Source organism: Coturnix japonica, chromosome 2 (assembly GCF_001577835.2).
Source record: "Coturnix japonica isolate 7356 chromosome 2, Coturnix japonica 2.1, whole genome shotgun sequence".
Classification (NCBI taxonomy): Eukaryota; Metazoa; Chordata; class Aves; order Galliformes; family Phasianidae; genus Coturnix; species Coturnix japonica.
The window spans coordinates 8,327,172-8,354,865 of record NC_029517.1 but is presented as its reverse complement, the minus strand read 5'-3'; the positions used below and the strand labels follow the sequence as shown (position 1 = coordinate 8,354,865).

General features: G+C 37.6%; 1 protein-coding gene and 1 long non-coding RNA gene across 7 annotated transcripts in view; one reads left to right on the top strand and one right to left on the bottom strand.

Moving 5' to 3' along the window:
• The window catches only part of PTPRN2 (protein tyrosine phosphatase receptor type N2), a 621,717-nt gene that overhangs the window by 107,868 nt on the left and 486,155 nt on the right, over nucleotides 1-27,694 (top strand). The gene's annotated exons all lie outside the window — the stretch shown is intronic.
• LOC107308869 lies at nucleotides 183-22,884 on the bottom strand. Of its 2 annotated transcripts, XR_004306335.1 has the most exons (4): nucleotides 22,076-22,884; nucleotides 7,654-7,761; nucleotides 6,915-7,065; nucleotides 183-4,075 (listed from the first exon to the last, which is right to left on the bottom strand). It is a non-coding gene; the product is annotated as an uncharacterized LOC107308869 (long non-coding RNA). The 2 variants fall into 2 exon arrangements; XR_004306334.1 differs by lacking the exon at nucleotides 183-4,075 and having other exon boundaries at nucleotides 4,083-7,065.

The window sequence follows — 27,694 nt, the reverse complement described above, 5'->3', positions numbered from 1 at the left end:
GCTTCAGTATCTCTCTCTATTCTTATTGAAGTGTGTTTTTTCAGTATCCAAAGTTGTTTCATAGGTCTTTTATCTCAATACTTAAACCCTTCTGAGATTTTCCTTTATTCTTTGCTTGGTCCATTTGATTATGTTTTATGTCTGTTTTCAAGGATAATTTTCATCTGAAAAAAGCCACGATGTCTTAGTATGTAACATGATTTATTTTACTGTTGATATCATTTGTGAATTAAGTCACACTCAAACTGTACCTTGTCAGAATATTAATTTCCTACAAACACAAGAACTACAAGAGCCACAAAATAATTCTGTGTATTGTACATTTTGATGATGAGTTTAAGTGAACTCAGCTCAACACAGAACAGAGTATCGCTCCATAATTGTGAATCTGTTGATTTAGATCTAGGATGCTTTTTACAGGAAAGAAAGCAGGAGTCACTTTCGTAGAGTTTTCAGGGTTGGGGGAAAGAGGGAAATTGCACAATAATTTTTTTATGTGAGAGCAAAGTATGTGAAATATTTCAGTACTGGCTTTTAAAGCAAATTAGATCAAATAAGTCACTGTACTTTTGATCTGTTTCAAAGTTTTCACACTTTTTTTTTTTTTGTCATAGTGTTTTGGTTGTTTCTAGAGTTTTTTGGTTTTTTTTTTGTTTGTTTTAATAGAAAAAAGCCCTCAAACCCATACATTTCTATTTCTAAGCAGAATATAGAGCTGAAGACTGTAACTGTAGGGACAGGGATCCTGTGAAACAAATTCGCACTGCACAGCTTCAGTGCAATTTTGCTATAACGTGTACTCTTACTTAGTGTGTGCTCCAACATCTTCACTGTCCACGTTCGCTAAATGGGGTTTGAAGGCTTTTGGAACTCAATGCTTAGCTTTATTTCCACATGGTGGATAAACGATTTAGGCTGTGGTATACAATGTGTACTGAGTCAGTATATCAATGCATTCTCATTGCCTGAAAGGAAATGTTATTTAAGACATCCTTTTGGCATCCAGATGGGTTTCTGTAAGACATCCGGGACTTCAGTCTTCTACAGGTTTACAATGTCGAGTCCCAATAGGATATAGGTAGCAGAATGCACTGACACCTTCTCAGAGGGAGTGAAGCTGTGCTACTGCCTCCTTATGTCTCTAGCACAACACCAGTGTCATCTTGAAGGTATACTTGTGTTAACATCATCTTGGAAAATATCATAACTATTGGTGGCAAGTTAGAATTCAACTCAGGGAAAATACAGTTGACTGTGTTTCTAGAGACTATTTTTAAGCCATTCTAAGATGTAAGTTGTTATCTGAATTGGGTACAAAAAAATTGCGAATGTAGCCTAGAGAATTAAACAAGATGTAGTTGGCTGTTTTGTAGTTGGTACCAGTAGCCTCAGGATAATTCTGGGAAGCCTTTGCACTGTTTGACGTGTTTTTGGAGTAGTGTATATGGGCTGACTGCAACTCTGCATTGTTGGTGCTTCACCAGCTGATTGATTTAGCTGGATGCTACTTTAGTTTTAGCCCTAGAATGAAAGCCCAATCTGGAAAATCAGATATGAGATTAGTAATTGGAAGAAAAAAAAAAAAAAGAGTAACACTAGAATGTGGGTATCGTGGAAGCAAAATGGCCAACTTTGAGACTCGAGTCATTGTTTGGTTTCCTGTAGAATTTGTGGCAGCAGCATTGTAGAGCATCTCAACCAGCTGAAGGGAAGCAGTTTCCCAAAACAAAACATTTTAAATGTCTTTTGTCCTTGTAACAAGGATTCAGAAAACTATATAAAGCAAACACACAAAAAAGTCTTTTCAGTTTTGCCCTGTGGTTAACATGATTTTGCAACTCAGTTTATTTCTCCATTATATATCACCCTTCTCTTTACACATGAAAATTTTGTAAGTAAGTAGTAAATAAAGAAGAGTAATCGTTTGGGGAATGCCTGTTCTTCGTGACACTGTAAATTACAGTTTGATTTAATGGCAATCCTAATTCGGTGTGTCACATGTTCAGTGGTTTTGGCATATAGCCTTAAATCTCAGCCAAAGAAATTGAAGAAAATTGACATGGATTCTATTCACAACACTTTGGCGATTTATGTTCTTTTTTTGAACTACAGGTTTACTTTTAAAACTGGTACATGTACTACAGAGATATAGATGTAGATAGCCCGAAGGGTGGTCTCATAGTGGGATGAAGGAATGTCTCATAATTCAGATTGAATTTGTGAGATCTGTTGCATTACTTAATACTTTAAAAAATTAAAGAGTTCTATAGTCTGGTGTTCTCCATTTTTCAAACAGAATTAATTGAACTGACATGGTATGAAGAAAGTACCATAAATCTTTTTTTCTAATGAACCTACGTGTCTGAAGTTTAAACTGAAAGCTATGGACAGTTTTTGTACATGTTCAGCTTAACTTCAACTTGACAATGAAGTCACTAAGTCACTAAGCATTGTTCTACTACTGCTTTTTCAAGTTGGAACTTTTAAAGCATTATGTATGTATAGACCGCTGTACAGCGCCAGCTCTGTAAAGGAAGTACGTATACTTGCAAAATGGTAGAATAAATCTTTGGCAGAATGGCTAGCTAGTGGAGTTCCCACCAGAACAAAGTTGCTTTCTTCAGCTAATTGTTTTATGTACACTTAACACACAACCTGCTATTTTTCTCTCTGAAAATAAGTCTGAGCATTTTTACTGATAAGTTTTAAACGTCTTGAAATAAAGCATCCCAGGCTGACATGATCAGTGCTTTGTTCTTCTTTTCTGAGAATAGCAGATGTCATAAATTACTGGCTGTACCAGAGTCAGTGGTCATCAGTTGGACTAACAGCATGTAGTTAACTGAAAATGTTTGTGGCTACTAAAGGAAACCAGCTTATATTTTCATCATATGGATTTTGAGGAAAATAGAGAAAGATAAGTGCATTGCTAGTGAGCTCTTGGCCTTGTATTGAATTAATAACAGCTTTGAAAATGTAACATAATGCTTTTTTATGCCAAAGTCATCTTCATAAAGCCAACAGACAAAAACTCTATTTCATAATTCAAGAATTATATTGTTTCACTACTGACACCTTAAGATCTACTGGAAGCTCCATCTCTTCTTGAATCCTAATACTGAAAAGGGAAATTCATTTTTTTTCAAGAAAGACAGTAGATGTATTACATTGTCCATTTGTGTCCTCAAAGTTTGTTGTTTTGTGAAATAAAATTACGCCGCATGTAATATTTTATTTGGGGTAGTGGGAGATAAAAGTGATGGAAACCTGTTAAATATTCAATAACACTATTTAGGAGTATGCTAATTTTTTAGCAAATTCTGTACAGCAGGATTCTGCAGCTTCTAAGCTGTATTTGGTTTCAAACAGTCAATATTTTTCCTTAATGTAGTATTAAGTGCCTGTATTGGAATGAGCAGTAGGGTCGTGATTTCATCCTGATTTTTAAGAGACATTCACAGAGTCTGGGGAGCTTCTCCTGCTCATTTGTGCCTGCTGCTTCCCTCTGTGGAAATGTTCTGCAAGTAAAAAAGCTGTGTAGCTGAGGAAATGCAGATGCATTTCCCATATGCTTCATGAAAACATTAATAGTACAAAACCTTCAACCTTCATATACTTTACAAATAGCAATTTAAAGAACTACGAGAGGTGAAAGGATGATTAATTGAAGCGAGCATTAGTAACTGGGCTTGCAGAAAACACAGGTGAGGGATAAGAAACCTGATAATATCACACCAGTTTGCTATCAGTATAGAAAAGGCAAAGGCAAGATGTAACTTAATGGACCAGAGAAGTCAAGGGCGAAATAGAAAACTTATCTTCAGATCTTTTTCAGTTTTCTTTTTCTTATCTTACAAGAGTTTTCAGATCATTTAAGGTATTTCTTGCATCTTATTTTATGGTTTATGAGCTGACTTTTCTTAAAACAGTTGGACAGGTGTTGTGAGAGATGCTGCTTCTACTTGGAGATGTCCTTTGTTTTCTGCAGATTAAGCTTGCAGTGTCTGTGCATATTGTTCCTTACACTTTTATTTCTTGTTCCATTTGTCTTCCTTATTCTCACCCGTACTGCTCGCTGGGGAAAAAAACAAACCCAATAAGAAAACCCTTGAGTGCTTGTTTGTTTTCTAGTTTATGAAATTACTTAATCATTGGAAATGAACAGTTGCCCAGAATTGCCTATTGGAAAGTGAAGAGATTCATTCATGACAGTGAATCAAGTGAAGAATATACAGGCAATAAAGAGTCTCGGTAGCATCAAGTCTCCTAGCTACTAAGCTGTTCATTAAGAGTGGTTGAAATCTAGGGGAATTATTTTGATTGTTAGAGAGTTTTTATAATTCATAGAGTTTAGTTCTGCTAATTAAGGTCACTCTCAGTTAAAAACAATAACAAGCCACCACCACCAACAACAAAACAAACCCAGAAAACTAAAACAACAACCAAAGAACCCAACACAACCAAATACACTGCTGCTCACACTCAGGAATTTGGCAGTCTTCAATTTCGTACTCATATGCAGTATTATGAAACTCAGTCATGGTTGTTGGTGAATTCACCCTAATAATATAACGTGATCTGAACACTACAGTTTTCTTATCAAACTATTTCAAAAAACAGTCTCTAACAGAGGAATGTTTGTGTGCTGAGCTACTAGTGATGGTCCAACATCAAGACCAGAACTTGGAAGCATTTCATTCAATAATTAGAATTGCCCGGACTTTAACTTGGATTCTTAATTTGTGCTGAATGTGAACACCATTCTTCTGAGAATCTGGTTGGAGTTCAGGTTCTGTAACTTCTGATTCTCAAGGTCTAAAATTCTCAAATGTCAAAATTGAAATAAACAATGTACAGTCAAACAGGTTAGGTGCCCAGAGTGTTGAATACAGAGAAGAAACACAGTCAAGCAGTTCCCAAATCCACTTTGTCCACTAGTGACCTGCATTCTTCCTAAGAGATGTTTACTTACCAGGTGTGTGCTGTGGTCTGAATCCACTTGTCCACCAATGTAAATAAATCTGCAAAGCCCATTTAAATTAAAAAGGTAGTGGTGGTGATATTTCTATGTTTCAAAACCACAGAGAGTATTATAAATCAAATCCTTGTATTCCTGGTGGTTTACTAGATTTATAATCTTGTGTTTAAGGAAACTTTTTATTCTATTTTGCTTTGAGGTATGTTTGTGTTTTTGATGAAACCAAGGCACTTGCCGTTTTGAAAGATGATCAGGTGTGCAAATGTAGTTACCTAACACAAATGTTAGCAGATGTGTATGTTGATACCAGTTGGACTTCAAGAAAATATCTTTCAGAGGGACAATTTTTCTGTTAATATTAGAGTTCTGGTTTTCACATGAAGACATTTAGCATATTCCCATAGGTCATATTTGTCTTCTATGTCTAGTCATATAAATATAAATCGCTTCTTACCCTTTAGGATGATGTCACAAGTGATATTTATTATCTGCCGTTCAGTAGTGGCTTATTTTGGGCTTGAGTGGGAATGGGAACTGCCATTTGATTTCATCACCTGGAAGAGGTTATGAGCCAGTGGACCAGGTTCCCTGGCATACTTATTTATGTGACAAGACCTGGACCTAGGCAAGTCCACGTTTAAATAGCTCTTTGAATGTAAGCATCTCTTTGTGCTCAATGAATAGTACCTGTTGCATATTTATATTTATTTTCATTAGTCTGTGTATACTGTGTGCTGTATCCTCACTGTATGCTGAATGGGTAATTATTAATTTATTCATAAGCATTTCAGTGTTAATCACTACTGCAATATATAAATGTTTCAAAAAGATTAATGACTTTGCTCAATGAGGAAAAGTGTTATTTAGCCAGCTGGGAAATGGGAGATCAGAGGAAGGCTGAAACTGTCAATGCTGAATGTGTGCAAATTATTTTTTTTTTCATTCCCTGAGGCTTATAGGTACATGTGAGTGGATTTACACAGAAACAGCTAATGATGTCTTAGGGAGTCAAGAATGATCATCTATTATATTTTAATCTCTCAATGAAGTGTAGATATTTTTTCTGGTGAGGTGTGTGGTGGTGTAGAAGGAGCCAAGGTATTTTATTATGAAGATGCTCAGGGAACTGAATGGTTAAATCAGCTGTTTGTGTGGTAGTCTTCCATGTAAGGGACTGACAGTGGGCCTAGCAGGACTATTTAAAGATGACATGAGACTGCACAGCGCTGGCAGTGTTGAGTCCCCAGACGAAGCAACCTGGAGCATCAGAAGGAAGCAACCAAATGGAGAATGACCATCCAAATCCCAGATTATGACGCGTGCCCAGTGCTGTGTTAGAACTGAGGGTGATATTGGTCATTCCAGTGGGGGATGTGCCCTGGTCAGGACACTGAGTCACCACACAAAGATCTTTAACACCACATGGCAGGAAGGAGGATTGGCTAGAGGTGATTGATACCTTAATGATTGGAGGCTGGATACAGTTAAGATTCTCATGGATGGTAAATTGTGATTTTCAGCAGAAGGAAGTTCTGTATCTATGTACAGTGGTGATTTTTCAGAATGATATAGGATAATGGTAATAGGTGAGGGGGGACCAGTTGTCTCGGATGAGGTACTTGTAGAGCCTGAGCCACTTAGAAGCACAATTAGAAATGAACACAGTCTTGTAATCTCCAGGATTCTCAAAATTGGTTGGATGCTGAAATTCCCACACAGGTTGTGCATAGGGAAGGTGGTGTTTCTTCACTTGGTTTTGAAACCTCATGTTGCTTACTCCTACCTGAGAAACCTGTGGAAGAGTAACACTGCTTTAGGAGCTGTAGCTCCCGAAAATGGACTTCAATGTTTCTTCCTTATTAGTAACTTTTCATCTTAAACTATGCACACATATGACATAAAATACATTAAAATATTTTATACGTATGTGACTTACCTAATGAGTGACCTTTGTAATTACTTTTGGGTCCTTCCTTTGCCCTGTTGATTGTGTTTTGAGCTATCATTTATCTGTCAAGAGTCCAGTATATCCATTTGCACTGAGATGCTTGGCATTCTTCTCATCTTTCTGCTCTTAATATTGTTGCCTGTGAGTTTTCAGACAAAACAGCAAATTCAGTGTCCTTTATTTTGAAGAATAAGCAATATTTTCTGCAAAGGTTGCAAGTATTCATTGAGGGATGTTAGTGCAGGACCAAAGGGCATCCTGTTAGAAAGTAATCTGTAGCAAATGAAAGTGTTCATTTTATTGCATGGGTGCACTGCCTCAGTTCAGTGAAGCTCTGATAACTCCCACATCCAGAAAGCATGTTTCTTCTGTATTATCTTTTATACCTGTGTTTTGACAATTCTTCTGATATCAGTGTTGTTAAATAAAATATCCTATGATGAATCCATGTTAATTCATGTTGTGAAATGGCACCACTAATGCCCAACTTTAAAACTTCATCACTGTGAAATTTGTTCGTATTAACTTAGTCTTGATACCTAATGGTTATATTCCTGATTGTAACCATTGCTGCAAGAGTGGTTGAACTCAGACTTTTAACTTTGATTCATTTATCACATCTCCTGCCCCAGCATAATAGATACAGTACAAGTAGTTTGTAGGAAGTCAGAATGACCCCTCATAGCAACATGGCCTGGATAGCAGCGGAGAGGAATGTGAGACTCACCTCAAGGACTTGTATCTGGCTGTGAGGGCTTGTTTGCTTCTGTGAGTTACTGGAAAGCAAGAGAGATAGAGCTGGAGGCCCTACATCTGCTGAAGAGGGTGAATGTTCCTGTAAAAGAGTTGTGATTGTGATTATAAGTATGAACATGGCCACAGATGTTACAAAATTGGTAAGCATTTCCTGTCATTTTGTAAGTGCCTAGTGTTGTGGTTTACCTGCCAGTTAATTACATACCATTAATCAATCAATAAACCACTTTAATCCTGACTTCACTGAAATCATGTGGCTTGACTGTTGTTTTTTTTTTCTGTGTCAACACTATGTAAAATTGATGTAAAGGAAGATGAAACATCCAGAAAATATTCATAACACATGCCTTTTTTACTTAGCATCTCAATTTATGTTATGGGTCGCAGGTGCGGTGATTCAGGACATCCTGTTGATCTTATCTGTGTGACTGGCTCTGATAACTCTGTGTGACTGGCTCTGATAGCTCTTCTATTAAAACCAATATGGAAGAGACATATTCTACTATTCTATTAAGAAGTTTTATCTTTAAACGAAAGTATGATCTCTGGTAGCATTTTAGCACTTGCTGTCTTGTGCTTCAACCCAATTTCCATTAAAATTCCAAGCATCTTTTGAATTGAAAGGCAAGATCTGGAACATGCTATTCTGATCCCTCTGCATTGATGGTTGCAAACACTTTCTATATAATCTCAGCCCAAGCCATTTCTCTTGCAGTGGTCACTATGTTTTGTTTGAAAGAGGCTGATTTAAAAAATAATAATAATAAAATCATATTGGTATTTATAGTACCTGATGACAGACACTGCACTTCAGCTGGATGAGTTAGAGTGCACCACATGCATTGTGTTGGTATCTGTGTTTAGTTTGCATATTGTATGTTAATGAGGATGAGAAGTGTGTTGTCAGTTAAGGTTATACATAAAAGCCAATGAACTGGGAAGGCATCCAAGATATATTTATTCTGCGAATGCTGCTTTCAAATGGCCAAGGCCTGGAAGTAGAGAATTAATGGCTGCTCTGAACTTCTAGTGCTGTTAATGGCATTGTGTTTGGTGCTTCCGCTCCAAATGACATTCTCGCTTGTGCTGTGAACTCTTCCTCCAGCAGGTTGACGTGAAAGACCCCAGTGCTGTGATATCTGCTTCATTAAATTTATCAGTTTGGGCTCAGAATGAGTGTCTTGGGAATTATTTCTGCTCTAGAAGTAGATGTGTAGCTCGTAAGGGCTGTTTCTGCAGGTGAGCTAAGCAAAAGGGCGCTAACGTACACATTTTGCTGTTTCAACCTAATGGCTTATAAACGATGCAAAGAATATGGAATTCCACCATTCATTTCTAATGATAAAATATGAAATTAAGCCCATTAAATAATTTCAACAAAGTGTTTCAACTTTGGTAAAATGCCTCAAAAGAATACCAGCATCAATTTCATTTGATATAAGGCTTATGTTAGTAAAGTGATTAGAACCTGCCTCACCTGGATCTTCACTTTCTAGAAGTATCTGTGAAAACAGAAAAATGACCTGGAATGTCATTGGAATCGTTGCTGACACAACTGTATTGTGCACAGAGTATAAAGTTAAAATGTCATTTAGAGGTTAGCTGAATTGTGGCCGTATAGGTGCTGTCATTTTGCTTAATGTTTGCATTTTAGATATCTTCCTTTAAAAAAAAAAAAAACAAAACAGACAAACAAACAAAAAACCAAAGCTGGCAGCTTGTTTTGAGAACTGAGAACAATGCGTGCAATTGAAATTTATTTTCTGCAGAGTGCTTTTGCTGCAGCAAACCTTCAGTCCTCATTTAATAACCGTCTGCCCAGAAAATCAGCCTCACTGTGGGTGTTGGCATGCGCTGAGGAAGATTTCCCCTCGTTTAATTTTTGACCATCAGCAGCCCATTGCTTATACATTAAGCTATAATCGGGAGCACTTAGGAGTGCTTTCCATTATTGGGTGTTTAGTGACCGCTGCATTCTCACACCCCACATTACAAATTCACCACCTTTTACGGTAATTGGCAGAAAGCTTCAGAGCTTCACAGGTTATGGAAGCAGAACTGCCCTTCTGTGACACTGGGAATGAATTCCGGCTTGGGGATCGGCTGGTTGGATAGAAGTACAAAGAAGGCTTTCTTTGGCTGTGTACAAAGCTGGAAGTCCGCAGGCAGGTCTGCCCTGCGATTTCCGTAACACTTCACAAAGCTGTAGCTTGTGTGCACCAGGCCATGCAGATTGGAAGATGGTTCATGGGGAATGTGTATGGAAGTGTGTGTGTTCATAGGTGCGATATTCATCTTGGCAGGATCTATTCAAACTCAGCTGTTTGCATAAACTATGTGCTCTGCCTATAAAGCTAATAAGTGGCTCCATATAGATGGCATCAGCACCTGGTTTTGGACTTATGAAATGCATATATGTATTTCAATAGGTAACATTTCTCAGAGTTTAACAAACTATTAGAAAGCACTAGGGAGATTTGTATGCTGTGTACATTATTTCTGAGACTTGAATTCTGCCCTTGGGGAATTGACACTGCTACTGCTCAAAGGAGAAGCTATCAAGGGAAAAAAATATTGAAAATCCAAACATGAGCAAATAAGGGATGTTTTATTTCCTCTTCCCCCTTTTCCATGCGCAAAAGAATGGGAAATAACTGATATTGCAACCATAGTGGCAGAAGCCACTAATAAGAAAAAAGGATCTGAGGAAAAGCAAATAATAGTGCTTTGCTTTATAGTGTAACTTCATCATAACCTGCTAGAATTACAGTTTTATCTTGGATCTGACAATGGTAGGGTTTTGGTGGGTTTTTGTACTAGATTAATGTTATTTTTCTTCCAGTTGTTGTTACAGTCTAGGAATTGCATATGTTTGTAAGTTTTCTCTAAGATGCTGTCAGGGCAACTGGAAGGAAATTTCTATATTGCATGTAATTGCTACTGTTTTGAGATTTTCAACCTATATCCTGAGTAGATTCTAGATCCCACATATGAATATTTCTCATACTTAAAGATTCATTCTCATTGCGTCTATGGTCGGTAGGTGACGGTGTTGCAAGGGAAGAATCATTTACTGCATATCTAATTGGGTGTGAACATAAAATATTCAGAGAACAATTCTCCCTGTTTCAGATAATATATCAAAATATCTCAGTCTTGTGTGTTTTCTGTTTGGTCATGCATATTATTTCCCATTATGAATTGTTGTGCTGAGAACTCATACATTTGCCTCATAATATCCCCAGATTTTGGTCATAGTTACTGGTGATTTGCAATATTAGTATGTGATCGATGTATGTACTTCCCTGTGGTATAGACATTCCCAAAGGAATAAATGGATTTTATGACATTTCTTGTAGGGAACTATATTCCTTCCTGCCTGCCATAGTCACAGTTTGCTGCTTGCTGTGGTGAAACTGGATTCAGCAATCAGCAGTGTGAATCTGTGTGGTGCTCTGTTGGTTTTAAAGGACAGACCTTTGCACAATTCATGACTACCAGCACTGGTGAGGAAATTTAGGAAGAAGAAAAGTCTGATATAGGAAGAAAATACTCAAGAAAAGAAACTATGATTGGGCTAATTTTAAGCATGTCTAATTAGTTCTATTACAGAAAGATCCTTGCTGGCAGTGCTCTCTTCATCTTACACACTGTAAATTGAAACCCATTGTGAATAAACCTATGGGAAGTTGAGTGGTATGAGTTTAATCCAGGGTGCTAGGAATACAGACATGACATTTAATGCAGGGGCAGGCACAACCCTGGCCATAAAGTCTGTATCAACTTCCTTTCTCCTCCCGTCCCTATTTTCTGTGCCACAGTTGCATCCTCACTTGTGCGACTGGTTCTCTTCTGGCTAATGCTTAGTAATGCTGGGATGTAGACAGAAAGCTCAACCAAAAGGAGTGCTGCTACAGTAACCTATTGTGATATACACTCAGAAAATTGATGTTGTAAAAGTTACAAGAGAATTATTGTGGACCTTAAAGTTATTGGAAGTCTCTGATACTGGATTGGTATTTCCAGAGCTGTTTTCTTTTGAATGTTAGATTTGTATTATGGTAAAGTCACATAGTATTTTAAACTGTAATATATGTATATATGCAATGCATAATGTAAGTTTTTATAGGCAATATCATATCTCCCTAATACATTTATATTTCTACTTGAACATTACTGTAGCAGTTGGATTGAGAAAGCTACGCCTGCTTATGAGGCTTACATGTATACATTTTGATTCTGAATATACACAGGAAGAGCGCACAGGAATCTGGTGAGCATACATAGCATGGCAGTATCCTTGGCAAAGAACAAAACTGTTCTTGAGATTTCTGGAACTGAACTGGACAGCCTGTATTTCTATATGCCATACAGTGACACGAGAAATACCCAGAAAACCAGACATTAGAAAATCCCTTTTATCTGAGAAAGCAATCTTCACTTCTTATATGTCCTGGCTCCAAAATGTTAGTGTGAGCAGAAGCGGGGATGGGGCTGGACCGCTGATGAAAAGCAGATTGAAGGGACTCCAGCAGGAAGCAAACAAAACCCTTATCTTTCAGGGAGCTGATGGATTTCTATTATTATTATTATTTTTCTTTTTGCTTCTCCTTTCCTTTTTGTTTGTAGATATGGGAGTTATTCAAGAAGAGATGGTGATAGCTGAGGCATGTTTACATGCAATATGCCCTGTCATTCCATGGGCTGTGCCTGTGCCCTGGCTCCAATCCTCTCTCTGACTGTATCCATGTTTTCAGTCCAAGATTTTTTTCTGCATTTTAGTCTTTAAAGCTGAGGAGCACACAGAGAAGCACACCCTGTATATTCACATATGTGATGAAAATAGATTTTTAAGTTGATTAGCAGGTAGCTTTTCAATTCCTCTTGTGTACTTGATTTAGCAACTTTGTGTTCATGTGAACAACTACACTGCCTGCAGTGGGAGGCTGTATGAAAGGCTGCAGGCTCACCAGCCCTTCGCCTGCAGCTGGCAGGACTGAGAAGGGTATTTCCACTGGTCTATTCTGTGGATGGGAGAATAAAAAGGTGCCTGTGTCCAAGAGACAAGGTGCTAGAAATCTCTGTGCCTTCCTAAGCTTGGTGTCTCTGGCAGCCTATTATCTGATGTTAAGAATGGGATTGCTGGCATTAGAGAAGCACGGAAGCACTAGTGAATTAGGGCAGGATGTTGACCCTGGTATCTTTTTCCTCTTTACAAGCCTAAGGTCTCTCTTGGGAGTGCTGTCTATATGCTATTAAACACTAAAAGCATATGTTAATAGCATCTTACATTTCGAACCTCAGATTGACAAATTCTGTCTAACATCTGTGGAAGTGCTAATAGTATAGGAGGAAATGGATGGGCAAGCAAAAGGGAGAAGGGAACGGCTCCTTTGGACTCCCTGCATCCCAATATCTGCTGAAGTGGCTGTCGTGTCCTTCATGGGCTCCGGCATCTGCCCAAGCTCACAGAATCTCTCCTCTCTTTCAACATCACAGACACAATGCTGCCTGTGTCAGAGCCGCAGGCGAACTGAAATAACCGTAGATACAGAAAGGAACAAAGTGAAGGAGTCCTTTGAAGCCCAGAAACCACTTTGAATAATTTAGGGATCTTCCTTATCATTCTACTGTTTTTGCTGGCAGTTTAGATGTACAGATTCAATGGCTTAGTTTGTAAGAAAAAAAGCAGAAGTTGGGGGAATGAAACAGCTCAAGTTGGGTTTTGTCTGAACTTCACTGTGCACAGACTTCTCTCTCCTTGTAAATAACCAGCTTTCTTTTTCCTGAAGGTTTCAGACACTTTTAATTATGAAGTGCACTTCATGAAAAAGAACATGCTTTGCCCCTTCCCCTCCACCCCCCCCAAATATGTTTATTATTATAAAAGTACTGAGCCCTCAGCAGATAATTATATGACTACAGATTTGCATTTCGCAATCTCACCTCTTGCAAAAATTCCTCTATTTGAAATTAATAATCTATCCTTTACCTAACAAAGTGAGAATGCTTTGGAAAAAAGGTGTGCAGGTTTGAAATATTCATGGAGGTCTAAAATGGAGTACTGACTTTTGTTTACTATAGATTGCTTTGGCTTTCATGAAAAGGAGAATTGGCTTTTAAAAGAAAAACCCAAATCCCTTCAAATGCTTGGTTTTGGGAAGGAGGGGGAGAACTGATGCTGCCTGATGATTTGTTTTCATGAGATGTCTGCATTAGCTCTCAAATTACAGAGCTGATTCGATGGAAAATTGCAAGAGGCTGCTCATTTGTGACTGACCCTGCCATCTACCAAGAAAATAGACCTTAGGCATAATTGGGTTGATGCTGATTTGATCTCACACACACACAAGCTTAAAATAAGTCTTAGATCTGCAGAAGCAAGGCAATGCTCTGTCCTTAAATTGTCTCTTTTGTTGGTTTTCACAGGACATCGCTACACTGGACAACTGCCTGTTAGAATTCATGTGCCTAGTTCAGTGGGTTGGGGATAAAGTTGGTTTTACTGCTGCTTTATATGAGTAAATTCTCTCTGTGTGCTTGGAGAAAAAAGTGTTTGCTCAACATCTTACCCCAAGAAATGCAGTGTGCCCTGTACTGTATCATTTGAGTGGACGAAAGAGATCTGGTGAGATTGTACTCCTTAACAACTGGTCATCAACATGTTTTAAGTAGCCTAGCATTGAGAATGGTAGAAGAGCAGATTTAGCAAGGAAGGTGACATGAGCCTTGATTAGTTTGTAGATAATTTTTTATCATTTCCATAAAAAAATAATCCAATTATGAATTTGTTTCCATTTTCTCTGGAAATCCAAGAATGCGTGAGAGTTTATCCAGGAAGGAAATGCAGTTCAGCTTTCACTGAGTGCCTGCATGCCTCTTGAAAGATAGATCTGTATGTTCTATGCCACTGCACACGTACGAAGCCAGCCAGCACAACCTCCCTCAGATGTCTGGGAGATGCAGGGGCAGGGCTGCTTTTGTAGAGCAGGGAATGAACGAGGGTTGGAAATCCGTGAGATGCGTTAATTCGGCACCTCGCCAGGCTGCCCTCATGGGTATGGCTTGGCAGTTCCCTTGCCCTGCTCAGCCACTGTCTCATGCTTGACTGCCTGTGCATATGCAAAGGATTGCAATTTGCAGCAGCCTGTACAGGTGAAAATTTTATCCAAACACCCTGCTGCTTAAGGACCTTGATTTTGTGCTTCTTAATCATTTGGGAGGCTCACCAGTTGTGCTAATAATGGGCTTGCTAGAAGATGGTTTGCAGCGAGGCTATTTTGTTCGGAGATCTGATTAGAGACGTACACAAACAAAACATGCCCATAAACATAAACTGGTATTTTAAAGAGCTGTTGTTCTGAGATCTTATACTGCAGTGGAAAAAGTGATTTCAGGTTAATTCCAACAACATCCACAGCGATGCTGCAAAGTTTCAAATATTTTTTAGTGTGGCTGCAGCAAACAGTGCTGTGTTTGTGACAGACTCCTCCCTTTGATAAGTAAATTTGCATGGCTGAGTTAAGTCCTCTGAAAATAAGGGCTTACAATGAATAAAACGCCAATGTACTGTACCCCTTTAATTACCATAGTTCTAAGATGGCATAGTTATAACATGTAATTAAATTTCATTGTATAAAGGGAACACAGGCTGTGGTAGGCACATCTTTCATCTTTTGATGTATAATGACATTCAAAATATTCTCTAGTACTCAGTTGATAAACAACTTGAAGAGTCAGGGTCTGCGGAGTAGCTTGTTTGATTTTAAATTTGTAAGATTGGCACGTGGTCTCTTTTGACGCTACTGCATTCTGATGTGATGCATTTATCTAATGTCATTAACAGTACATGCTGAATGTACAATTAAGCTTGAAACTGTCAATGTCAGTGGTTGTTAAAAAAAGGATTGATAAAAATGAGAAGAACCGCTGTTTTGTAATAAGCATCTGTGTTGCTTTTAAGTCAAGGAAAAAAAAAATCAATGAATTTAAATATATTGCTGTCTTCATTGCCAATGTAATTCAATAAATATGTTAATTCAGTGTTCTGAGCACTGAAGGGAGTTGAGAGCTTTTTGTGTCATTTGTTTTTGTCAGTTCCAGCTTTCATGGTTTTTTGTTTGTTTGTTTTGTTTTAGTTAGACTTCCGGCTTAAGTCCAGTAATAACAATACTATTAAATTATAACAGAGAGGAGATTTCTACATGTCAGATTTTTCACAGTGACATTTTTGTCTATTTTATCTTTGAAATAGCAAACCTGCAATAACAAACGTGAACTTTTATAGTTAAAAATTCTTTTGATACAAGAGCAAAAGAGCAATTTAACAGAAGAAAATCATTTTCAAACCCCATGCAAATTTCAGAACAGAAATGTCTTCCAGACCACATTGTTCTTGCTGTGAAGTGTGATAGACTTCATATATTTTAGTCCTATTTAGGGATATGTGTGTGTTCTGTACTTGCATGAATCACATATGAAACATTTCTTCAAAGTCTCTTTGACATAATAGCATTATTCAGTACTGAATTATATAAACCTGTAAGAGAAACACCTGTATTTATATTTCTGTTCAAGTGTTCTCCTATTTTGCACTAGCTACACTTGCTTTTTAAGGCAGGTGTTGAGATATTTCTAAGTGCAGATATACAGGAAAGCCATACTAACAACTGTAATAAGATCTGCTTTTGCGGTTTCCAGAACCAACAGATGTGAGAGTACTAGAAAGAGATGCAGACCTGGGAGTGTGCAGAACTGCAAGCTCCCATGTGCCTTGTCATGCCTCTGTGTGCTGTGTTGTAGAAAAGATTGAGAGGTGATTGCTGAGTGAGTAGAAATCATTCAGCTCTTAGGGGCATCTATGAAATAGACTCTTCTTTTAGCGTGTGCGATCTGTTGAGAGACACCACTGTTACTGTGTGAAGCCTCTTTTGATGCTTCTCCCTTAGTACTTTCTTGTTTGTCTGAATAAGAGCCAAGAAAACTTAATTATCAGAATATATTTTTCAATCTTATTTATTTTTGCCTAGTGAATGGCTGGCTGCTTGGACCGTATTGGATTTAGGTGTGCAGAATGTGGCCTCGTAAATAGACAGGATGTAGAAACAAAGCTCCAGTTCGTAAAGATACTCCTTAGCAGTTAATGTTCCAGAAAATAAAGTAGCAACTTTGAGAGCAACCTATATAATAAAAAGACATGAGGAATATTACACTCATAGGAGCGTGCAGTTGTGAGAAGTAGAATTTCCCATATGCAGTACGATGTGAGAGGCCACGCAGTTGAAGACCAGAATCTGAAATGTTAGAAAATTCTCAGTTGGAAATAGCAGAAGAGAAGAGCCTGAATGTATTTATCAACTGCAGGGTGAGCACACATCCTTGCCTTGATATTAAACTGAAAAACAATGGGAAACTTTTGTATGCATCTATCTAGGACACGGAGGCAGCGATATACGAGTAGCAGGGTGCAGGTCTCAAGTCATCCCCTGGGATACTCATACAGACTTTTCCATTCATCCAGATTGATAAAAGTCTATTTGAAAATAGAGCATGTGCAGAGGAAAGGCTAGAAACAAGATTAGCAAATGAAGCGTCTTCTCAGTGAGGACACTAGAGGGGCGCATTTATTTAGCCTTGCAGATTAAGCCTGAGAGATGAAACCTGATATCAAGATGATACCTGATGATACAGCTGATATCTCCATTATTGATTAAATATGAGTGAGAGAAAAAGGCTATATAAGCTAAAGGCCAGAATGAGCATTAGAACAAATAGGTACTAATGAGTCGTGGCTAAATTCAGACTCGATCTTTCCAAGCCTTTGGTCTCTTGTGCAGCCATTGAGATAGAAGCTTTGCAGGAAGAAGTGAGAAATGTGTTTAAGGTGAAGTCTGATGCATTTTTATGACAGCTATTTTGATGCGCAGTGCACATTAGAAGAATTTTGTTCTTCTTCTATAGCTGACTTTGAACTTATTTGCTGCGCTGTCCGTTAGACAAAGTTGTATTTCTGTTGATAGTCTCAGATGCCTGTAAGATGCGTAGGTGTTTCACCAGAAAATAAAACCTCAAAAGAATCAATCCACTGTTTATGCTGTGTGCTTAACAGTATGCGTGTATGTGGGCTACAGACATAACCAGGGCTCTTTGTCCTTGCATCTGAGCCGCAAGGACTGGGCCACCTCCAGCCAGCAGCCAGCCAGGTGTGCACTGCGTTCAGTGCTCCTTGAAATGCTGTAGCCCATGAACCACCCATATGGTTTGAGTAGAAGGGTTTTAGATCAAATTTCAATCTGTTTTAGAATGAAACAAGAAAAATATGTACATTTTTAAGTTTATTTTTTAAAGTTTTTTATTTTTCTCTGTTTTACTGGTTATCTCATTATTGGTCTTTGTCATCATTTCCAAATAAGCTCCTTTGCACTTTTCCCTTATATCCCCTATGTTCCATAAATGCCATAACCATCTATAAAGCAGCATAAACCTGTCCTTCATATTCCTTCTTGAAATTCTCCTTTCTCAAGCACGCAGAACTGTCCAAGGACCTGAGCTGTTTTTACCATTGGTTGTCCTGCCTGATATTGCTAAGCACTTACCATTGTATACGTATCTAAACAACAGAAATACTCACTTATGAATGGGATCTGTTTGGGGCGAGTTGCTGTATTGTTTGTTTTTCTTCTCATTATTATATTTATGTAGATACATAATTAAATATACTTAAAATAAGTAAATATATATATTTTTCTGTTGCTGCTGCACTATGCATATTTTTCAGTCATATTCCCTGAACAATTATTGAGGATGCTAGGTACTACCATGTTATCAGTAATTAAAATTCCTGCTGCAAAACACCATGCTGAAAAACTTGTGGACCTTACAGCCCACATTCTTCTCCTTTGGCTCTCGGTGCCATCTAACATATGCTTGCTACCTTCAAGGACAATATACTGTATGTGGATTTTTTACTTTGTATATTGTGTGATCCATGTCTTCCTTTTGCTGTGTGTCATTTTATTTCAACTCTGACTTCAACCGCTATGTTATGACATTTGCCCATTCGCTGAAATGGATGCACTGATGGCCACTATTGGATAAGGTTCTTATGTTAAAAAAAAACTATCAAGCTAATGCTTTTGGCTCTTAATTCATTTTGTGGAAGAAATTATAAATTTTTAGTGTTATTTGAAGGCAATGTGATTATTTGAAAGAATATCTTCATGCTCTGTATTTCACATTCACTGTTAGTTTTGAATTCTCAGACCATTGCATCCAATTAAATCATGAGTAAACACTTGATAGATAAGTATAGAGCATCCAACTGATTCAGCTCTAGCAGGTACTTCTCTCTGAAGTGATTCAAAAATTAACTCTTGGAAATTGGCTGTGACAGAAATCGTAGACAATCAGTTCTCTTTCTCCAGGAATAGAAATAAGACCTGAAAACGTATTTGAATACACTTAAAAAAAACCTATATTTAAGAACATCTAGCTTAATGCTAGGAAATTAACAATTGTTTTATTCATTTGGAGTAGAAATGCCTTCAACCTTTTAGGCAAAGCAAGAACAAATTACAGCCAAATTTTCATTTCACAAGTCATCTTCATCCAGGATAAGCCAGGGCCCCAAGGTCAATTCTTCAATTTGGTATCCTATTTCCATAATGTTATTCTGCAGTGTACTTTCATTATTACTGGAGCAGTGCTCGCTTTCCTATTAGTTTTATAAATGGCTATGTTAATGCCTTTTTGCAGACAAAACCACCTTTTGTTAATATCCCAGTGGATTTCTTAAGGATTAAAATATATTTTTAAGCAGCCGTTGGTCCTATTTATATTTTTTTTTCATTGATGATTAGTCCTTTCCACCTACTCAAAAGTGGCATCATTCAGACAGAGGTCAAAGCAGTTTCTAAGATCTGTTGGGTGATTGGTTTGACTGACAGAAAAGAAGTAATCAGAAGCTGAAGATTTTAAAAATCTTTGTAAAATTGAGTAAGATCCAAAGCAATGCAGTAGTAGGAAAAAGAAAAGAGAAGGGTAGGGAAGGGGAGCATAGGGAGTGAAGTTGCTTTTTGTTAAAGTAGATAAAATGGTTTTCTTTGTCTTTACTGTGTTAGTAATGATGGAACTTCAGCTCAGCTGGGCTACAGTTGTTACCTCTAAAATCTTGTCAGTTATTTTTCTAGACAATTATATATTTACTTCCATGGTTGTAATATGTGGATACAGTAGATAATTATCCAATACAAAAAATGGATGGAAGATCTCTGCAGTGTTCCACAGTGAATATCCGCACTAAGCTGCTAAAATCACATCTTCAGTGATGGCATTATTATGCTGAGTTTGGAGGGATTATATGCTCTTTAGCAATTCTTTTCCAGGATGAGCTAGAACATACTATTTTGTCATGTTTGCTATGACCCATAACAAGTAAATGTGCTTCCATATATAGAAGAAAGACACAAAAGCTCCTGAATAGCATGGGGTTCAGATATGAAGAAGAAGCTAGGTGGATTTGTGTTTGATGCACAGATAGGCATTGAGTAAGATCTCCTAAGGCTATAGAATAAGTGGGAAATACTGGGTCTGTGAGTCATATCGATTACATTTATTTTTCTGATTTGCCTTTTGATGGGACAATAAATGATTTATTTACATAAAATATAAATTTATTCAAGGAAGTAGGGTAAAAGAAGTTATTGATTTCCCCGATTTTCCTCACAGCTTATGTACATTGTACAAACATTGTAGTAAATACTAAACAAAATCTTGACAGTGGTTGCACTCTATTCTATTTTCTTTAGAACGGAATGTCAGGTCCAAGCTAATTAGTATATGAAATGAATTTTTGTCACAAAACATGTCTTCTGGAGCTATATCTTCCTGTAAATAGTTATCTGGATGACTACTATTTATTCCTGTAATTATATAGATTAATGTTTAGTACCTTCCCCTGGCCTGCTGCAACTGGAACAAAACAAGTGTGCTTAGTATTACCAAGACAGTGTGGTCCTTTGTCTTTAGCTCTTTCCTTTTGCCTTTTAATCAGGCCTGTTAACTTACTGTTTTGTAAAACAGAAACAACGTTCAGTGCCTTCTGTACATCCTGACGTATGTGTTGATATGGAGCCATATAGTCTAGCAATTTGTCATGGAGCTCAGGCATCTCTACATAGGTTGAAATTTTCAAACATGAACATTTAAATAGGAGTAGATCTGACAGCTTTATAGCAGTCAGCTGGGTATGGCTAGCTCCTGCATCAACAGAAGCAGACATTGTTTTTAGATAGGGAGGTGAGACCATTTTTACTTTAGAATGCAATACATCAGGCATTCAAGGTATGCTACAGTAGTGTGATTTGGAGAAAGTCTCTATATCGAGTGATAAAAACTTGAACTTGTAGCCCATACTGCACAGGTATCACATGCAAATATGCTTAGGATCTAAATTGGTTCTGTGTACTTATTAAAGGGAACTACTTTTCTTTGTCTTTTTTATTGTAGTTAAGCTGCTTTGAGATGTCTTCTCTGTGTGTTTAGCTAACTCCAGTGCACCTGCTTTTTTGGCTTTCCAAGTGTTCTGTTCCTAATTACGGTGCTGGCGCAAACACCTGCTGTTGGAGATATGCCCTGGGTTCTCCTGACCTGAATTTTGGCACTCTGCCTTGTATAAGTTAAGAATGGATAGTCTCTCCAGAGAGGAGCTTTTGGGGAGTGTAGATCATCCTACCTAAATTTTGGAGTATCTTCTAAATGTCCTTCCCTCTCAGAGAATCTCTTATTGGAGAATTTGTAGTGTGCTTTACTACCTGTAAGCATTTCAACAGGACCTATGACTTCCAGTGTATACATGCTGTCCATTAGTTAAGTTACTTTATATTAAAAACAGTTAAAGAAAAGAAAGCAATTTCATACAGTTCCCAAATTAATGACAGTCTGCTTGCACATTGGTTGCTTTCTGTTGGCATCTGGGTCCTAGTACAGACTGCCATTCTTAATCATATTTTAATTTTCAAATAAATTGCTTTCATTATCCGTTCATTTACAATACCATGTGTGCATTACTGCTCATTAATGTTTGTCATCTACTTTGCTAAGGCTGGATTTTTAAATAGCCGTGGTTGCAATGCAGTAATTAAAGATGATCCATGTTGGTTTTGTAGAAATTATTCTGAAGCCTTCTTACATGCACAAAAAAAAAAAGAAACCCAAACTTGGAGTACTGTTGAAATAAATTCCTTAAATGTATGGAAGCAGCTTAGCTTAAGTGCTTTGCGTGTAGGTATAAAGCAAGCATTTCTGATGGTTCAACTAGAATACCTAAGCCTAATAACAGATCTGTATTTCTCTAACTACTAACAGGCCATTTGGTTTTGGATATATAATCTTACCTTACTTTACTTTTATGTACAAAATCTGGTCGTACTTCTTCACAAAACTTTTCTTCCAACATCTGTTCAGCACTGTTGACTGAACTGTGGCTTCTATTTAGTCACTTTCTTCTCCCGTTCATCCACCAGAAATGGGAAAGGACAGAAAAAACATGACAGAGATTTTAAAATTACAGTTTTGGAACAGTGTTCCCATGGGACAGAAGTCAAAACAATAACAATAGATGTTGCCCTCATTTTCGCCTAGCAGTCTCTCCCAGATTGTACATCATAATATGGAAATTCTTCCTATTGCAGGTCATATTTGCTTCTCTATGACAGTCTGTATGACTGATTGAAAATATGAATCTTCATACCTGATACTTTTATTCCTTTGCTTCTTATGTGTACGTGCTCAGCTTAGAAAATCTGGCCCTTAGGGATCCTGATGCAGATGTTCAAAAAGTAATGTCACCACTGATATGGCACAGGAGTAAAAGAAGAAGAATACATTGTAGAAAGAGAAATTTAAATGCATTTTGAAAGCTGTGGTACTCTTTATTAACTGCCAAAGTATCAGTTGTTTTCTTGAAGTAATATTTCAAGAACTGACTTCAGGTGATGAACATATCCTGACATAACAGGGGTTGGCTCCAAAAGCTTGTGCAGTCTTACAGCCGAGACTGAAAACTTTAGTTCTACGATTACCTGTGGTGCTTCTGCATCATGGTACGTTGTCATGGCTGAATAGGCCTCTCATTTATATTAGGCTGAATTTGCTTCTGAAATGAAAAGATGAAATACATTTTGCCTCTTTCAGTCTATGCTGTCATTTTCTTTTAATGAACCTTGTCATCTCTCCATGACTGAGATCTTAACATTCTCTCCCTGGCAAAGAACAAAAACCAAAAGCCTTAAGAACCCAAATTGCTTATATTCCCAGTTTTTTCTACAGTGTCTACCTATATAAAAATATATTTGGAAATACATTTTTTTTTTCTTGTAACTCTCCAGTTAAAATAATTATCCATATTTTTAAAATATTGTAATAAATTCTTGGTAGTTATTTATTATAATATTTTACTTAAGAACTTGACATGCAGATGTGAGTACTTACAATGGACATGTCCAGTTCTAAAAGCTTGAGCATTAATATTGGTCCTGTTTTTAGTTGTTTTATTTGGACTGTATTATGAGATTCAAATTAGTCATAAATTCATAAATTTACTTACTTGAGCAATGCAGAAAACTCAACAGCTCTCTTTTGAGCCATCTCTTATTTTACCTTATTACTGCACTCAGGCTGAAATAGACTCAAACCTCCTCTTAGTGTTCACTTGCCAAAAAGCAAAGCTGTCTGAAAAGCGATAAAAAACTGAAAACCTCAGCAAAAGTAGTACTCACATTTATTTATTTATTTATTTAGAGTTTGTTCTTTCATTATGGCTGTTCCATTTATCATGGTGAGGATAAAGCCTTGTGACGTTATCAGACCAATACATTTATCTACTCAGTATAAAGATTTTGGGTTAGCTGAACTACCTCCTGCATGTGCTGCTCCTTCATTGATTCTGGAGAAAGCTTGGGGCCATTACACTCCTAAATTGTCTAATTTCATATACAGGATTTGGTGTGGTGAATCAAATTTATGAACACTTTTCCATAAAATTTAGATTATTAAATATGAGAAGAAGCATTGCCTTTATTTATTCGTTGTTAAAAATGGAGTGTTCTCTCATTCAAAATTTCTCAATTCTAATTAACAGTGAAAAATGGAAGGAGATAAGTAGATGGAGTAGCTGATAGCATTGCTCTAGGTTACCAAAATAACATGTAGATTATCTAGATAAATCCAGTCTGAATAGATAAACTGCAGGTTTTCTAGTGAGAGTACAGGAGTCTCCATGGCTGCAGCATCCTCCAGGCCACATCCACTGCTGCACCATGGGCTCCTCCATGGCTGCACATGGAGATCTGCTCCATGCATTACCCATGAGCTGTGGTGGACAGTCTGCTTCTCCATGGGTCTCTCCTGAGCTGCAGGGAGCTTCTGCTCAGTGCCTAGGGCACCTCCTGCCCTCCTTCTGCACTGACCTTCTTTACAGGGCTGCTTATCCTCCATTTCTCACTCCTCTCCTTCAGATGCTGTTGTGCAGCAGGTTGTCCCTTTCTTAAATCTGCTCTCCCATGAGCCAGTCATTCATGACTCAGCTCTGCCCAGCAGCAATGGGGCATCTTCAGGAGCTCTGATGAGATACAGGGCATTGCTAGGCGCTCCTCACAGAGGCCATCCCTGCAGCCCTGTGCTACCAAAACCTTGCCATGTAAATATTTGAAGCTACTACTACTAATTTTTTCAAGTTTTCTACAACTTTGAAAATGCAAAAGAACCCATAGAACACTGTGACTGTATTGGAGACAACTGCTTAAGTAGGTAGTTGTCTTTGAACCTAGAAATACTCCACTGCATATGTCTAACAGTTGCTGAACACTTTGGAATTTGTGGGAAGGAGAACTGAGAAGGTGACACTCTTTGGATGTAGTTTCAGACTTCCATGCTTATGATTGTTTACCTGAAACCCAAACCCTAACTCTGTCAATGTAAAATTCATTTTAGGACATTCCTCCCATTTCCGGGGCAGATGGTTAATATTTCAAAGACAAAACATTGAGAGGTCATAGTTCTCTGCATATGATGACTTTAGAATTGAAAGACAGTAAACAAATATAGTGTCTGATTTCTAATTTTCATATTTAATTCCTAGTATCATTCAGTTTTCTTATACTGCAAGTGTATCTCTGTATAATCTCTTTGTTGTTTACAGCACATCATTTTGTGATGCTCTATTATCCAAGGCTAATATCTTGGATATGTTGATATCGTGCAAATACAATGACTGTTGTAATTCATGATGATTCTAGATGGGCCCTGATTTAAGTTTTGGAAAGCAGGCACTAAAAATCAGAATCACTGGAGATGCAGTAAGGTTTTACTATTCCTGTGGCAGTACGTGAACAACATCGATAGTGGAGTGGAAAATCAGAATGTTTGAGGAGATGAAGATAGGAAAGAGGAGTAGTAATACTGTTAAAGAAATGTAATGTTGTCGGTTTTGCATAGATTGTTTTATTCTGGTCATCGTTATCATGGTTTGAGGAAGATCCCACCTGCTGTGAGAAGACATCCCTCAACACAGGGAAGCTGCTTCCAATAGCTTTAAAATAAGCAGCAAACACTTGCTTTTCAGTAATGTAATAGGGATCCATACAACCCTTGTCTCTCTGTGTAAGAGGTATCAGTAGTGTCAGTGAATTGCCGAGGACCTGCCAACAACATTTAAAAAGAAAATCTTGTTTATGTAGTTATATTTTTTTCTGTTTGTTTTTTGATATTAAAATAGGCAAAGCAGAAAATGATAGATGATTTTTATTTTTTTTTTGGAGTAACAGTCACTGTCCAGATAAGGTGAAGGCTAAAAGATTTCTCTTCTTCATACCACATAATATGCCATTTTCATTTTGTGCTGCTCATAACCCTGAGTGTCACAGCTTTCTATTCTAGTCTGAATAGTCAATGAAACATTATGAAGCCGATAAGAAAAGCTGCTCCCCGTTACTTGGCAACGGCTGTTAAGCAGAGCTGAGTGCTGTTGATTGAGGAGATTAGCTGCCAGAGATAAACCTCCTCTTTCTGCTGCCCTGCTGCTTATCTTTCCAACCATAACAAGTTGCACCAAATATGACAGCAGTCAGTGGTTGAGGCGGAATATGAACTTTGCAGCAAATGAAGTTTGCACAAAAGACTTCAGGTGCTGCCATAAAAAAAATGTGGAATTTATTAAAATTGCAGGCTGTTGGCTGGACTGCCCTTCCTTGACTTTGGAGCGAATGTTTTTATTTGAACGGGTGATGTCCCAGATGTGACGGAAATGGGGTGCTCTGTTCTTACATTGTCCATTCATAAACTCTGAAAATAGGAGCAAACATTTGAAATACTTTCCTATGGCTCCAGTTCTCAGTGACATTAAGGAAAGAAATTAAATGTGCCATAATATTACTGCCAGTCGCTGAATATGCACAAGTTGGATTAGAGGATTTTGGTTGATGCCTTTGGGAGAAAATGCTATTGTAGGTTAAACAAAAATGTCTGGGTACACTGAAAAACTGTTTATACCCATGCATGAAATAGGAATCTTTCTGGTTTCGGTATACCCAAATTGCGTTTCATCAGAGAAGCATACTTTTGACTTGAAAAACAAGGCTAAAATCTGATGAGGGATAGAAGCTGGTAGGCTTTTTGTCTTCTCAAGTATTTCATTTTTCCTCATATTTTTAAAATGCCATTTTGTCCCTTTGCTTTCATTACTGAGTGCATGCTTCTGTTTACACATTTGTCTGTGGAGAGGTTGCCCAAATCATCATGCTCCATCCAGCCAACCTTCCTGTTGGCCAAAAGAGGAGGCAAGGTTTGGCTAGTGGAAGGCTTTGGGGAATGGTATAGCACTGGCAGAAGAGTGAAACGCTGAGGCTGCCTTTGTGCAGAGACCTGGGTGAGTAGTTACCTACCGAATAGGCATCATAATTACAGCAGTATTATTGAATCACGTATTACTAGTTTCTAGAATTCAGCAGAAATTTCAGAATACAGGATTTTGGGCAGAAGCATTTTCTTTCATTTATGATTGAAATCTTTTTTGTTAGCACTGTGTAAACATGATGAAAAAAACTAATACTTTCTACCTGGAAGAGCATGCAGGTGAAGTATATGATGAGACAACATGAAGATCTTCAGTATTCTGTGCACTTTTGTTGTCCAAAGTAGCAATCAGCTACTTCATAAGCAATGTAGGAAGAAGGAGAAATTTAGATGCATGGCACTCATTAGTGAGATCCTGTTTCAGTGAATTTCTTGCTGAACTTGGCTTCCAAGTTTTTTATTATGCAACTTTGATAAACCTCTTCCTTTTGTGGCACAAATTCTTTGTTCAAGATTATTCATGTACATTCTATCTTCTTTTAAGAAGTCTTTATGCTAAGTATACAACTTCTGTACTTAACCACTCAAACTGCAGGAAATTCTAAAGCACAAACTGCAGCTTAAATTCTACCCCAAAGCTCCCATTTAATAACAGCTTGTAGTTTTATACAGTATTTTTAAAAGCATGTTGCTATTTATACATATGCTTAAATATTGGATATCTCATGAGAGCTGTATGGTATCCTGTGAATAAAATAGGAAGCCGTTTGAACTTGCATGTTTCATATGCATTCAGGGGTTGTGAAACCCACTGCAGAAGCAAAAACAGTTTGGCTTTCTGCATTTATTCTTACCACAATTTCAGACATTGCAAATCTAAAAAAATTTGTTTTGAACAGTAATAAAGCTGAGAATTAAATAGTTCTGCAGCTGTTCCCAGTCCTACTGCACATCTCCATTCCCATATCATTTCATCTGTCTGTGGGCTTACTCATAGAGACAAAAGATCATCCTCTGTGCTGAAGGCAGAATTCTGTGCTGTAAAAGGCTTTTCACCATAGGGCTTTTTCTATCCTGTAGATAATCTCTTTTGTTCCTCAGTGCCCTTTCCAAAAATTATCATTCATTTTAAAACTTGGACACCGGAACACTGTATTCCTGTA